At 28.5% G+C, this 15,538-nt stretch overlaps 1 protein-coding gene across 3 annotated transcripts in view; it reads left to right on the top strand.

The window, feature by feature from the left end:
- LOC127288621 (uncharacterized) overlaps positions 1–15,538 on the top strand; it is a 61,747-nt gene that overhangs the window by 25,580 nt on the left and 20,629 nt on the right. The gene's annotated exons all lie outside the window — the stretch shown is intronic.

Consider the following 15,538-nt stretch of genomic DNA (forward strand, 5'->3'; position numbering starts at 1 on the left):
TTTAATGTGAGAGTAAGAGAGAAAAATTTTTAAGTGAGAGTGAAATTGAGAGAGAAAAATTTCTGAGTCAGAGTGAGAGTGAAAAATTTTTGAGTGAAAGTGAGAGTGAGAGAGAAAAATTTTTGAGTGAGAGTGAGAGAAAAAATATTGAGTGAGGGTGAAAGTGAGAGTAAAATTTTTTAATGAGAGTGAGAGTGAGAGAGAAAAATTTTTGAGTGAGAGTGAGTGCGAGAGAGAAAATTTTTTGAATGAGAGTGAGAGTGATAGTGAAAAATTTATGAGTGAGAGTGAAAGAGAAAACTTTTTTAGTAAGAGTGAGAATGATAGTGAAGAATTTTTGAATGAGAGTAAGAGTGATAGTGATAAATTTTTGAGTGAGAGTGAGAGAGAAAAATTTTTGAGCGAGAGTGAGATTGAGAGTTAAAAATTTTTGAGTGAGAGTGAGAGAAAAATTTTTAAGTGAGAGTGAGAATGAGAGAGGAAAATTTTTGAGTGAGAGTGAGAAAGAAAAATTTTAGAGTTAGAGTGAGGGTGAGAGTGAGAGAGAAAAATTTTTGAGTGAGAGTGAGAGTGAGGGTGAGAGTGAGAGAGAAAAATTTTTGAGTGAGGGTGAGAGTGAGAGAGAAAAATTTTTGAGTGAGAGTGAGAGTGAGAGAGAAAAATTTTTGAGTGAGAGTGAGAGTGAGAGTGAGGGTGAGAGAGAAAAATTTTTGAGTGAGAGTGAGAGTGAAAAATTTTTGAGTGAGAGTGAGAGTGAGGGTGAGAGAGAAAAATTTTTGAGTGAGAGTGAGAGTGAGGGTGAGAGTGAGAGAGAAAAATTTTTGAGTGAGAGTGAGAGTGAGGGTGAGAGAGAAAAATTTTTGAGTGAGAGTGAGAGTGAGAGTGAGGGTGAGAGTGAGGGTGAGAGTGAGGGTGAGAGTGAGGGTGAGAGAGAAAAATTTTTGAGTGAGAGTGAGAGTGAGAGTGAGAGTGAGAGTGAGGGTGAGAGTGAGGGTGAGAGTTACGTGAACGCACCCCTGGAAGGTTGACGGGCCTTGGTAATGACCACAGGTCCGGAGTTTAGTTGACCGCGATGAAAATCCAAATAAATAAATTCTTCCAGTATAGGAAAAATAGATAATTTCCAAATATTATGCGAGAGTCAAAGCCTTGAGTACTTGGATGAGTTCTTCTTGACGTAGAAACTTTTAATATTTAACATAGAGATTCTTCTAAGTTCAACTTGAGTATAAAATTAGAGACAATTTAGGGTTTAGAGACAATTTCTGAATTGAAGTAGCAGGTTCGGTTGCAATTTCTGAACTGGTCTCTCCGTAAAAATGTAATCCTTTTATATCGAATTTTCGTAAGAGAATAGATAAAATTTTATTGTCTTGTGTTGCTTTTTCCACCCTAATATTAGAAGCCAAAAGTTGAAAGCTTTCTCTCAGTTGAACGTTAAAAGAGGGGTACGTCCGATTTTTTTACAGAATAGAAAGAGAGCATTTTTGTTTCGCAATCGCAGCTGTAGAAGAGAGACACTAGAGGGGTTCATCTGATTTTAGTACATGAGTATTATAGAGAAAATTAGAATGAGAACATTGTTGTACTCACTTTCAGGTAGCAGCACGGTAAATATTCCTAGAAATTTCTCTCCGTGTATTTGTATATTTTTAGAAATACAGTATATTAACGTTGGAGGATTCAAAACGCAGGGATCTTTTATATATAAAAAAAAGTGTTTAGATGCGTAACAAAAGCACGGGTGTTTGCTGCAGAGAAACAAAATTCGGTATTGATTAAGAAAAGGATTCTTATAATATGAACGTAAAAGTTACGGTGATGTGACAAGATCTATAACTTTTGTCTAAAAGTTTTTTTTTAATTTTGCCTGTTTTACCCAATAACCGAAAAAACCATAGATTTTAGGACTTTTGTGTGGTTTTCACCATAAAAATAAAATTTTTGGGTATTGTCACTATGATTTTCGTAATCAGCGAATCAAAATACATAAAAGTATGTAGTATGAGAAAAAACCAAACATATTTTTAAAAAATTCAAAATTAATAAAAAATTTTAAAAGATTTCGAAAATATAGTAAAAATTATTTACCCACGATCAGACTAGGCTTAAAATTTTCGTCAAAGGAAGCAGTTTTTTTGAAAATTTTTTGAAAAAATCGATCAGTACGTCAATTGAGAAAAATGACTTTATCTCTAAAACTTACAAATTTGATAGTAATAGAATTCGAAAAATATTTTCGGTTTTTTTTAAAAGTAGGTTTAAAAACACTTATCGTTAAAAAAAACTTTTTAAAATTGATGCATTTTAAAATTGTACAAATGAATCATTGAAAATTTGATGAATGCAATTAATTTATAATTTTATTAATTATTAAAAACAACATTTTAATAAAACTATAAATTAAAATTGACTTTATCAAATTTTCAAAGATTCATTTGCACAATGTTAAAAACAAATTATTTTATGTAAAAATTTGTTTTTATATAACGTAATGGTCATATGGGGTAAAGCGGACCCCACGCAGCAGAACAGTTGTGTTACAGAGCATAAGGCTCTGAGCTAAGGGTACAGGTAAGAAAGAGAAATATTTTAAATATTAAGCTTACACTTTATTTTATGACAAACATTTAGAGTTATAAAAATTGTTCTTTGAGAGAGAGAATCTTGAAGCAAGCAATCCAAGGAAATAAGAGTTCAGCATTCCACTGAAACAAGGAATGCAAAGGTAACTACAAATTTACGAACCAGTACAACCGCTGCACCAAAATTTTTTCCGTGTATGAATTAGGACCACTGCGGTGTCTTCTGTAATGACAAGAAAGAGGCTGGTACCAGGTATGATGAATTATGAGCCTGAGGAAGGTTGACGAGCCTAGGTACAGGTCCGGAGTTCGTAATTGCCGTGACAAAGACCCAACAATGAGATTCCTCCACAAAAGGAAAGATAGATGTTTTTCCAAATATATGGAAAGAGTAGGTCCTTGTATAGATGAGTAATCCTTAATGTTGAGGTTTATAACACTTGACTAGAAATCACTCGTAAAATGAACTTATATAGAAATCGTCCAAGGTAAATAGATTTCGTATATAAAGACAATGAAGTGGCACCAAATATCCAAATATGAAGTAGTAGTAACGTGTATGATGAAAAGCTTTGAACTGAACTTTCCGTAAAAATGTAGCCCTTTTATATCAAATTTACGTAAGAGACTATAAAATTTTATCACAGGTGCACGGAGAGAAATCTGGTGCGATTTACGCATGAGCATGTCCTTAGGAATATAGTAACAGACGCTTTCAAGCAAAAATCCTAAGTGAGCGAGGTATTATTGTATGAGTCTCACCTGATATTCAGATGGAATCTTATAGTTTTTGCTTGGAAGTGTCCATGCTATATTCCTATGGACTTGCTCATGCGCAAATCGCAGCAGATTTCTCTCCGTGTGTGAAACACCTAGGCGAGAAACACTAGAGGGGTAGTACATGAGTAGAAAGAGAGCGCCTTAGTGTCAAATTGCAGGTGTAAGAAAGGGACACTCGTTTATGCCCTTTTACGGAAATACTGAGTTTCTCGCTTCTAATTGTATATTTTTAGAAATACAATATACTGAAGGATACAAAACGCAGAGGCTTTTATATATAAAAGAAAAGATGTTTAGCCGCGCGACAAAGGGGCAGGAGTTTTCCATTTAAGAGAAAGGCATTTAGATACGTAACAAAAACACGGGTGTTTGTAGCAGGAAAATACAACTCGGTATTGATTAAGAAAAAGATTCTTATAGGTAACATGAATGTAAAAGTTACGGTGACTTGACAGTTGCTATTTCCCTTCTACTTAATTCTTCGACTCAATTCTGTAACTGAATTTTAGTTGACGAACTAATCTATAAAATCCAATACAGTTTTTCGACATTTAAAATTTTTTGCATATTGAAAAAATGTAAAAAGATATTGCAATTTTTTTTTTAATTCATAAAAAATTTAATTCTTAAGATAAAATAAACACAAATTAAGCATTTTTTACGACCAGTAGGAAAAAAACTGCTTTTTTAAAAAAGAAAATTTTAATTGTTTTTTGAATTCAACTCGCGACAGCTCAGACTATTTTACGAATCTCTTAATGAAACAATAATGAAACTGCGTGTTATTATTTTCTACGAGTGACTATTAAAAAAAAGTTGTCTTGATTAAAAAAAAATTATTAATTTTTTATTGAGACATTGAAAATTTGTAAAATGCAATTTTCTCCATGCGGGAAAGTCCAACATATTTTCAGCAGCAACAAACTTTCAGTGAGAAAGTTGTTCATTAATTAAAATTTATTAAATTTTCTATAAAAATGTTCTTAAAAAAAAATAAAAAATGAGTTTGTAATAGATTTACGAAAAGAAGTTTTGCTACTTTAAAATTTATTTGTTTTAAAAAATATGTCTATTTGAAGAGAACAATAAATAAAAAATATAAAAAGCTTTTAAAATTTTAAGGAAAAGAAAAAAATATTTTTTATGTCTAATGCACGCGAATTGAAAAATAATTATCTTAATCGCGTGCAATTTACATTGAAAATATTATTTTATTTTTCTTAATATTGTTGGTTTTTTATACTTCTTATTTATGTTTCTAGTCTAAATTTTAAATTTATGTGTTTTTGAAAACAAAGTTTTAAAGCAGTAAAATTTTTTTTTTAATATCAACATTTTACAATATTATTAAAATCAAATTATTACGTTGGAATATGGAAATCGAAAAAACATATCACTTCTCAAATCCCTAAGAGATATTAGGAAATAAACTATATTTCATAACTTTCGTATTTCAGTATATGATGCATTCCACGCTAAATTCGAAGTGCATCTGCAATTGCATGTCCGGTTTTTTAAAGATTTTTCTCAATTGACAGACTGGTCGATTTTCTCAAAAAAACATTCTTTGATCCGGCATCTCAATTTAAGAAAAAAATTCGATTTATAAAACCGAATAATGCCATTTGATATAACGAAGAAAAATATGCAACTTTTCTCTTTTCAATTTTTTTATTCGTCCACACCTTTTTGCAAAAAAAAAATTTTTAATCAGTTAATAATAAAGAGAAAAGTTGCACATTTTTCTACATTCTTTCGAATGGCTGTATTGGTTTATTAAAAATCGATTTTTTTAAATAAATTGTTTAAAAAAATTATTTGGCAAAAAGAAAAAATAGGTGTATTTTTTCCGGTTATGATATGAATCCAATATTTAGTTTGACGTTAGAAAGGCTGTTTAATCTTTTAGCATTAATGGCATTTAATTAATTAAATTTGTGTATTTATAACAATACTGTTTAAACAATTAGCGTCAATTTTATGTTTTATATAACCCTAAAAACATCTTTAATTTAAAAAAATCGGATAAGTGCGAGTTACTCTTGCATTAAAACCGAGGGTTCCGTACCCTTAAACCTAAAATTTGAAGGGGATGTCACAAAATAATAAAGATATCAACAGTTAAAAAATGGCAAAAGATAAAAAATGTTAAATGGCCAAAATGTCAGATTATAAAGAATGGCAAAACTCTACAAAAAAAATATAGCAAGCACAATTGGAGATGAAAAAAAACAGGAATTTTTCACCCAAAAACGAAGAAAATTTTATCTTTATAGGTCAAAAATTGTATGTTGATTAAATCATGTTTATTAAATTTTTACTATAATCTACACGTAAAAATATATAAATTTGAAGCCCTTTAGATAAAATTTTCTTCGTTTTTTGGAGAAAAATCATGATTTTTATCGAAAATTATCAGTTTTTCCTTGAAAACGCTATGATAATCAACTCCAATCGTTCTCTATATATTTTTTTTGTAATCTACATGTAAAAATACGTAAAAATGTATAAATTTGAATCCCTTAAGATAAAATTTTCTTCTTTTTTTATTCGAAAAATCCATGATTTTTTCTAAAAATATGAGTTTTCCTTAAAAACAATATAATCATCAACTCTAATCGTGCTCGCTATATTTTTTCTGTGATCTAGACGCAAAAATACGCATGTATACCAAATATGAACTGTTTTGGTCAAATAGTGTGTGCGCTAGGAGGATTAAACGCTTTTTTTAAAAATTTTTGATTTTTCCTTGATAACGCTATGTAAATCGATCCGAATCATGTTCGCTATATTTTTCCTGTAATTTTCACGTAAAAATACATAAGTGTACCAAACTTAAGCTCTCTATGTAAAAAGATGTGGCCACCAGGGGGGGGGGGTACATAGCCATTTTTAGGGATTTTTCGTAAAAATTCATGGTTTTTCCTTGACAACGCTATGATAATCAATTTTTATGAGATTCGCTTTATTTTTCCTGTAATCTATAACCAAAAATACATATTTGTACCAAATTTCAGCCCTCTAGATAAATTCGTGTGGTCGCTAGAAGGGGGGTACATGCCTTGCTTCACTAGTCTCATTAATAGGGTTCCCCCTTCGGGTAAGGAACTCTAAAAAATCAAAAATCCGTTAAGAATAGTGCTTCCTAGCCACATTGAAACATCTTATGTCATTGCAGCCACTCGATTTTTGGTCTTGCACGCAATGACAAAAATTTCAATATCTCCGAAAGTTTAAGACATACCATTGATTTCTTGGTCTTAAAATACTCATGAAATCATAAGGAATCCAAATATCAACATCTTGAAAAAATGTAAAAAGAAATTGCAATTTTTTTAAAAAATTAATTCATAAAAAATTTAATTCTTAAGATAAAATAAACACAAATTAAGCATTTTTTACGACCATTAGGAAAAATGGCGCTAATGTTTGAAATGTGTCTTACATGGGGATGGGGGGGGTCAAAATACCCCAAAAAAAGTCTTACGTAATTTATGGACCTCTTTAGTTTTACTTTATCAATAATACAAATTGCAACCAGTTATATACTGCTGACAACAGATTTGTTGCAGCAACGTTTGCTTGTGTTATATCATTTCGTTTAAAATTTTTATTTTTTTTTATCAAAATTTAAAATATATAATTCTGAAATTATTCTGATTTAAACAATATTATTAACACAATTGTTTATACATCCATATAGTAATTAAATTTCATTCTTGTATGTTTAATACACTTTTTCAAAAAAATTGTAAGCTTAAATATGCAATTGAGCTGCCGGATCGAAGAAGGTCACATAAATTTTTTCCGCTGGAAAACAGAGTCTCCTGTCCACTAAAAATTCAACTTAAAAATTTTAATGTTCTTTAAGCATCTTTTTTTGTTAATAAGAAATTTTCCATCTTTTTCCGTTTTCGAAATATAAGAGAAAAACAGTTTTTTTAAAGAAGAAAATTTTAATTGTTTATTGACTTCAACTCGCGACAGCTCAGACTATTTTACGAATTTCTTAATGAAACAAAAACGAAACTACGTGTTATTATTTTCTACGAGTGACTATTAAGAAAAAGTTGTCTTGATTTTCAAAAAAATTATTAATTTTTTATTGAGACATTGCGAAATTCGTGAAATGCATTTTTCTACATGCGGGGAAGTCCAACAAATTTTCAGCAGCAACAAACTTTCAGTGAAAAAGTTATTCATTAATTAAAATTTATTAAATTTTCTATAAAAATGTTCTTAAAAAAATAAAAAATGAGTTTGTAATAGATTTATGAAAAGAAGTTTTACTACTTTAAAATTTATTTGTTTTGAAAAATATGTCTATCTGAAAAGAACAATAAATAAAAAATCTAAAAAGCTTTTAAAATTTTAAGGAAAAGAAAAAAATATTTTTTATGTCTAATGCACGCGAATTGAAAAATAATTATCTTAATCGCGTGCAATTTACATTGAAAATATTATTTTATTTTTCTTAATATTGTTGGTTTTTTATACTTCTTATTTATGTTTCTAGTTCTAAATTTCAAAATTATGTGTTTTTGAAAACAAAGTTTTAAAGCAGTAAAATTTATTTTTTTTTAATATCAACATTTTACAATATTATTAAAATCAAATTATCACGTTGGAATATGGAAATCGAAAAAACATATCACTTCTCAAATCCCTAAGAGATATTAGGAAATAAACTATATTTCATAACTTTCGTATTTCAGTATATGATGCATTCCACGCCAAATTCGAAGTCCATCTGCAATTGCATGTCCGGTTTTTTAAAGATTTTTCTCAATTGACAGACTGGTCGATTTTCTCAAAAAAACATTCTTTGATCCGGCATCTCAATTTAAGAAAAAAATTCGATTTATAAAAACGAATAATGCCATTTGATATAACGAAGAAAAATATGCAACTTTTCTCTTTTCAACTTTTTTATTCGTCTACACCTTTTTGCAAAAAAAAATTTTTAATCAGTTAATAATAAAGAGAAAAGTTGCTTATTTTTCTACATTCTTTCGAATGGCTGTATTGGTTTATTAAAAATCGATTTTTTTAAATAAATTGTTTAAAAAAATTATTTTGCAAAAAGAAAAAATAGGTGTATTTTTTCCGGTTATGATATGAATCCAATATTTAGTTTGACGTTAGAAAGGCTGTTTAATCTTTTGGCATTAATGGCATTTAATTAATTAAATTTGTTTATTTATAACAATACTGTTTAAACAATTAGCGTCAATTTTACTTTTATATAACCCTAAAAACAGCTTTAAATTTAAAAAAATCAAAAATCCGTTAAGAATGATGCTTCCTAGCGACATTGAAACATTTTATGTCATTGCAGCCACTCGCTTTTTGGTCTTGTACGCAATGACAAAAAATTTAATATCTCCGAAAGTTTAAGACATACTGTTAAAGACGGAAGTTAATTAACAAAAAATAAAATAAAATAAATTTGAAGAAAAAATAATAAAGTTAGAATTAACACTAATTTTTATTATTAATAATTCCGCTTATTCAGAAAGCGTAAATTGCTCTTCGCTAACAGAGTTAGTTTGAGGTAGTGGACTGTCACCTAGAATATTATTTATTCAATACACCCGGGTAGACGGTATTTTAGTGAAAATGATTACAAAGAAGAAATGAGAAAAAATCATCAAAAGGTGATTAAATAAATTAAAACTGAATTACCACAAAATCAAGAATACATTTATTCACTCAACCCCCAAACAGTGTACATCTAGTTTCCCAAAATGATCATTGATAAAATTATAATGTTTACAATTAAAAAAGCCATTTACTTTAATTTACTTGAACAAATTCAATTCTCACAAAGAATGGTTTATTTCAACCAAAAAAAGCAAAATGTTCAAATGAAAGAAATATTCAATAATAAAGTGAAAATAGTTTGTTTATCATAAAGTTGAGACAACAAATAATAAATTGTACGTGTAAGAAATGTGTGTGTTATGTGGATGTTTCTTTATGAGATTCTTTATTCTTTAAATAGAGAATAAATATTCAGAGTAACTCACCAGAATAATAATAACTAAAATGATACAGAAAAGTATCATATTACTTTTTAGCTTTGTGGAGTTCAACACTCGAATTCGTCATACGACTTCACTTATGCGGAAGTTGCTTTTATTTCCTTTTAATTCTTTATATCTTTTTATTTCCAATAAATTTGCAATGATTACTTTAATGAGCAATTATTTCAATATTACAAATTCCGTTTTAAAATTCAGAACATTGGGTTCACCAAGTCTGAATTTACTATACAGTTAATTTGAAATATAAATAATTGTTTTTTTTAAATAAAACACTTAAGATTTTCGCTGAATCTACACTTTAATCCTTTATGACACTTTATACGGACTGATTCAATTTCCTTTTTCAATGAACTTTTGTATGATTACCAAATTCGCAAATTATGGAAAATTCACTTGTATTTTTATAAACAAACTCGACGAATTTCTACCCTTACTGCGGGGAACAAATAATACTCTCTACCACTCTTAGTGGGAGTTAAACTTTTAATAATCCTCCGCCTTCTTGCGGGAAAAACAATATAAGACTCCCTAAAGAATAATTCGGTGGCAACGATCACACCCTGTTGGTATGTAATGTAAGGAAGTGGGACGGTCGATTTTTCAATTAGCACCTCGTTGTTTCCATGCAAGTTTTAGCAAACTTGCATTTTATTAGAGGCGTGATCGGTTCAACCACTTGAATTACCTTTATGATTTCTTATATTTCCTAATTTTCCAAACTAATGTGGAAACTTTTATACGTTGTAAATCTCACAATTGGCAAACTTGATCATATTTTTAGTCCGTGTTATTTCGCAACCTGAAGTTCAATAATCTCAATTTATTTGCGAAATAACCATTGATTTCGGAATTAAAATAAATATAAAATAAAATTACTAATAATTGTTAACTAAATTTGAATTAATAATTGAATATTTAAGATTAGCAAAATTTACATATGTATGTGTGGGTGTTACATTTGTTGTTTGATTATAATTGAGAAGAATGTTTACAATATCTTAATAACAAATATTATTTTTAATGAATAATATTAAACAAAAAAAAATTAAAAAGTTACGGAATTCCGTCCGTAACACATACCATTGATTTCTTGGTCTTAAAATACTCATGAAATCATAAGGAATCCAAATATCAACATCTTGAAAAAATGTAAAAAGAAATTGCAATTTTTTTAAAAAATTAATTCATAAAAAATTTAATTCTTAAGATAAAATAAACACAAATTAAGCATTTTTTACGAACAGTAGGAAAAATGGCGCTAATGTTTGTAATGTGTCTTACATGGGGGTGGGGGGGGTCAAAATACCCCAAAAAAAGTCTTACGTAATTTATGGACCTCTTTAGTTTTACTTTATCGATAATACAAATTGCAACCAGTTATATACTGCTGACAACTGATTTGTTGCAGCAACGTTTGCTTGTGTTATATCATTTAGTTTAAAATTTTTATTTTTTTTTATCAAAATTAAAAATATATAATTCTGAAATTATTCTGAATTAAACAATATTATTAACACAATTGTTTATACATCCATATAGTAATTAAATTTCATTCTTGTATGTTTAATACACTTTTTCACAAAAATTGTAACCTTCAATATACAATTGAGCTGCCGGGTCGAAGAAGGTCACATAAATTTATTCCGCTGGAAAACAGAGTCCCCTGTCCACTAAAAATTCAACTTAAAAATTTTAATGTTCTTTAAGCATCTTTTTTCGATAATAAGAAATTTTCCATCTTTTTCCGATTTCAAAATATAAGAGAAAAACTGTTTTTTTTAAGAAGAAAATTTTAATTGTTTTTTGACTTCAACTCGCGACAGCTCAGACTATTTTACGAATTTCTTAATGAAACAAAAACGAAACTACGTGTTATTATTTTCTAAAAGTGACTATTAAAAAAAAAGTTGTCTTGATTAAAAAAAAATTATTTATTTTTTATTGAGACATTGCAAAATTCGTAAAATGCAATTTTCTCCATGCGGGGAAGTCCAACAAATTTTCAGCAGCAACAAACTTTCAGTGAGAAAGTTGTTCATTAATTAAAATTTATTAAAGTTTCTTTAAAAATGTTCTTAAAAAAATAAAAATGAGTTTGTAATAGATTTACGAAAAGAAGTTTTACTACTTTAAAATTTATTTGTTTTGAAAAATATGTCTATCTGAAAAGAACAATAAATAAAAAAATTTAAAAAGCTTGTAAAATTTTAAGGAAAAGAAAAAAATATTTTTTATGTCTAATGCACGCGAATTGAAAAATAATTATCTTAATCGCGTGCAATTTACATTGAAAATATTATTTTATTTTTCTTAATATTGTTGGTTTTTTATACTTCTTATATATGTTTCTAGTTCTAAATTTTAAATTTATGTGTTTTTGAAAATAAAGTTTTAAAGCAGTAAAATTTATTTTTTTCAATATCAACATTTTACAATATTATTAAAATCAAATTATCACGTTGGAATATGGAAATCGAAAAAGACATGTCACTTCTCAAATCTCTAAGAGAAATTAGAAAATAAACTATATTTCATAACTTTTGTATTTCAGTATATGATGCATTCCACGCCAAATTCGAAGTCCATCTGCAATTGCATGTCCGGTTTTTTAAAGATTTTTCTCAATTGACAGACTGGTCGATTTTCTCAAAAAAACATTCTTTGATCCGGCATCTCAATTTAAGAAAAAAATTCAAGTTATAAAAACGAATAATGCCATTTGATATAACAAAGAAAAATATGCAACTTTTCTCTTTTTAACTTTTTTATTCGTCCACACCTTTTTGCAAAAAAAAATTTTTAATCAGTTAATAATAAAGAGAAAAGTTGCTTATTTTTCTACATTCTTTCGAATGGCTGTATTGGTTTATTAAAAATCGATTTTTTTAAATAAATTGTTTAAAAAAATTATTTGGCAAAAAGAAAAAATAGGTGTATTTTTTCCGGTTATGCTATGAATCCAATATTTAGTTTGACGTTAGAAAGGCTGTTTAATCTTTTAGCATTAATGGCATTTAATTAATTAAATTTGTTTATTTATAACAATACTGTTTAAACAATTAGCGTCAATTTAACGTTTTATATAACCCTAAAAACAGCTTTAATTTTTAAAAAATCAAAAATCCGTTAAGAATGATGCTTCCTAGCGACATTGAAACATCTTATGCCATTGCAGCCACTCGCTTTTTGATCTTGCACGCAATGACAAAAAATTCAATATCTCCGAAAGTTTAAGACATACCATTGATTTCTTGGTCTTAAAATACTCATGAAATCATAAGGAATGCAAATATCAACATTGAAAAAAAATAATAATTGTTTATTAATAAATAAAAAACTTTAAAATTAATTTTTGCAAATTTGTGAATTTTTAATTAATAAATAATATTTAAAAAAATAATTAATTTTATAATAACCTCTTTACATAACCTTCAGTCATGGTTTTACAACATTATTTCAGTACACTTTTAATTTTTATATTCACCTGCAATGTGAATATTCAGAATATTCAAATATCTCCCTGAAAAACCTTTTTAAATGAGCCCGCCCTTTTAGGTCGATAAGTATGATTACTTTTCTATCGGCAAGTTGTAGAGCCTGTGGAAGATTTTTTTTTCTCAGCCAGATATCTGTAGTGTAGTGGTTAGGGTCTTTAGCTAGCGCGCGGCGAATGTAGGTTCAATCCCCAGCACCCCATAATTTGTTTACAAAAGTTCTTGCTCAACAAGCATCCAGTGCTTGATTCAATCTGAATCATAGCAGAACAACAATGTTTGTATATTATTTATTTTATTTTTAATCCCAGATAGTAAATTTTTTTTATTGATAATAATAATAATAATAAAGATCTATCTATCTATCTATCTATCTATCTATTATTATTAATATTAATTATAATATTAATACTTCTTAATATTATTTTTGTATTTTTTACAAATATTTTCGTCCAACCATTTCTGAAAATTTAATTTAAATTTTTAGGAAATGTTCGTCACAAAAATTGAATGAATATTTAAATTACATTTTCACTCAACTTTCGGTATTATGATTCCCTATTTTATCACCAGTATTTTAAAAAAAAAAAGTCAGTATATTGCATTTGGTCAAAAGTTATTAATATATTTGTGATCGCGGTCCGAGAACTAAGTGGAACGCCGCGCCGGACTAATACGCTGAAACACGTTAGAACACGAGCGCGCTCTTGGACCTTGCTGTTCTTTTGAGTGCATGTGTATAATTTAATTTTTAAATTCATATTTATTTGTAATTTCCCTTACTATTAAAAAATTATATCTGCATAATATTTAATAATTTTTCTATTTGTACAGAATATTTTGTATACGTAAGTATTTTAAATGCCTATTCGTTCACGAGTATTTTAAAGTTTATTGTTTATGAAAATTATAACCTTATATCACAAATATTTTTCACACTCTGCTTCTATTTCTCATGAAAAATAAAAATGCCGTCACCAAATGTATGCTGCAACCCCTTGTTAAAGAAAAATCATAGACGTGTCGCTGTTCATAATATTACGTTAAATTATTAAAAAATGAAGTTTAAGAAGTTACATTTTGAAATGAAAATGAAAATAAACATGGCGGTGCTTACACTGACGTTGCTTGAGTGTGTCAGTGCTCTAGGAAATAACGCCAATTCAAGCAAGTGACCACTGAATGAACTATGATAAAACACATTATTTTACTATTTATTGCTTTATTTTTATTAATTTTGCGTTATGTTATAGTAAATGAGTAGATCAGCGAGATTCTTTGTACCAAACAAAATCATTTCTCCGAAATTTTAACTCGACTTCATTTTTTATTTCAGAGAAAGTTTAAAACTACATAAAACGTCCTTTGGGAGTGTTCGTAAATAATGTCACGCACTTTTTCAAGATTTTTAACCCCTACTACTCCTGTCCCGCTATTTTACTATATTTTCTTACAGAAAAAATACATTGTAAAGGTTATTACAAATTTTTAAAAGGAGTTAGGAAAGATTTATGTAAAAAGTATTAGGACTGACCTTAAAAATTTAGATGTTAGATGTATAAAAAAGGACCACTGATATATGTGTCCTTAAATGTGTGAAGGAAAACGGCTAGTACCAGATGTCGATTATGAGTGCTTAGGAGGGTTGATGGGCCTAGGTGGTTTGCACAAGGTCCGGAGTTCAATGCACTATGATGAAAGCCCAAATATCCTTTGTATGGAAATGAGAAGATGTTTCCCAAATATTATGACAGGATATTAGTCGTATACTTGGAAGGCTCCTTCTTGATTTAGAGACTTTTAATTAATTGACTTGAAATTCTTGTAAGTCGAACTTGAGTATGAAATTGATCAGAGTAACAATGCTTGTACTAGATTTCGTATATGACGAAGACGTGCTGATACCAAAATATGAACTGAACTTTCCAGGCAAATGTGGACCTTTTTATACAAGATTTTCACATAGAGCGCGCACAAATTTTCATGTAAGGGTTGCATTGTCCACCCTTTTTAATGAGTAAGGAGCAAACTAAATGTTATGGATTAGGGTGACTACCTTTTACATTCCATAAGTTTGTGATAATACAAGGTATTTTCTTTCAATAAAACAGAAAATTAAAATAATCCTACAAATTTTATATTTTCTGAATTTTAAGAGAAACCGATGTTAATAAAAGTGGGATTATACAATTTAATTATCGAAAATTACAGAGGGTCGGATTTATGAGTTTATTACCCATTTTCTGTACACTTGTAGGGCTGCTTAAAGGGGTATAAAACATTTAATGGAAAATTTACGTTATCATATCTGATTTTCCGAATCATTAAATAATATTGAAATACTTAGTCAGAATAGTTAAACAAGTAAGGGCCTTTGTTACAAAAATGCAGCTGCAATGTTTAACAACGTTAAGGTGACGTGACATTAGATTCGTAATCCGCGACCCCAAAAATCCTCGAGTAACAATTTTCAAGTGAAACCAATGAAATTTTTTTTTTAATAAGCCGCCATATTGGATCTGTCATTTTGAATTTTGAAAAAAGCCACTCAGCATTTAAAAGTATTTGTTTTTATTAAAATTTTAAGCCCTTGCCAGATTTTTTATATCTAAAACAATTTTGTAGAGGGGGG

The sequence above is a fragment of the Leptopilina boulardi genome, unplaced genomic scaffold (genome assembly GCF_019393585.1).
Source record: "Leptopilina boulardi isolate dan_hultmark-lab unplaced genomic scaffold, ZJU_Lbou_2.1 LbouV2_392, whole genome shotgun sequence".
Taxonomy (NCBI): domain Eukaryota; kingdom Metazoa; phylum Arthropoda; class Insecta; order Hymenoptera; family Figitidae; genus Leptopilina; species Leptopilina boulardi.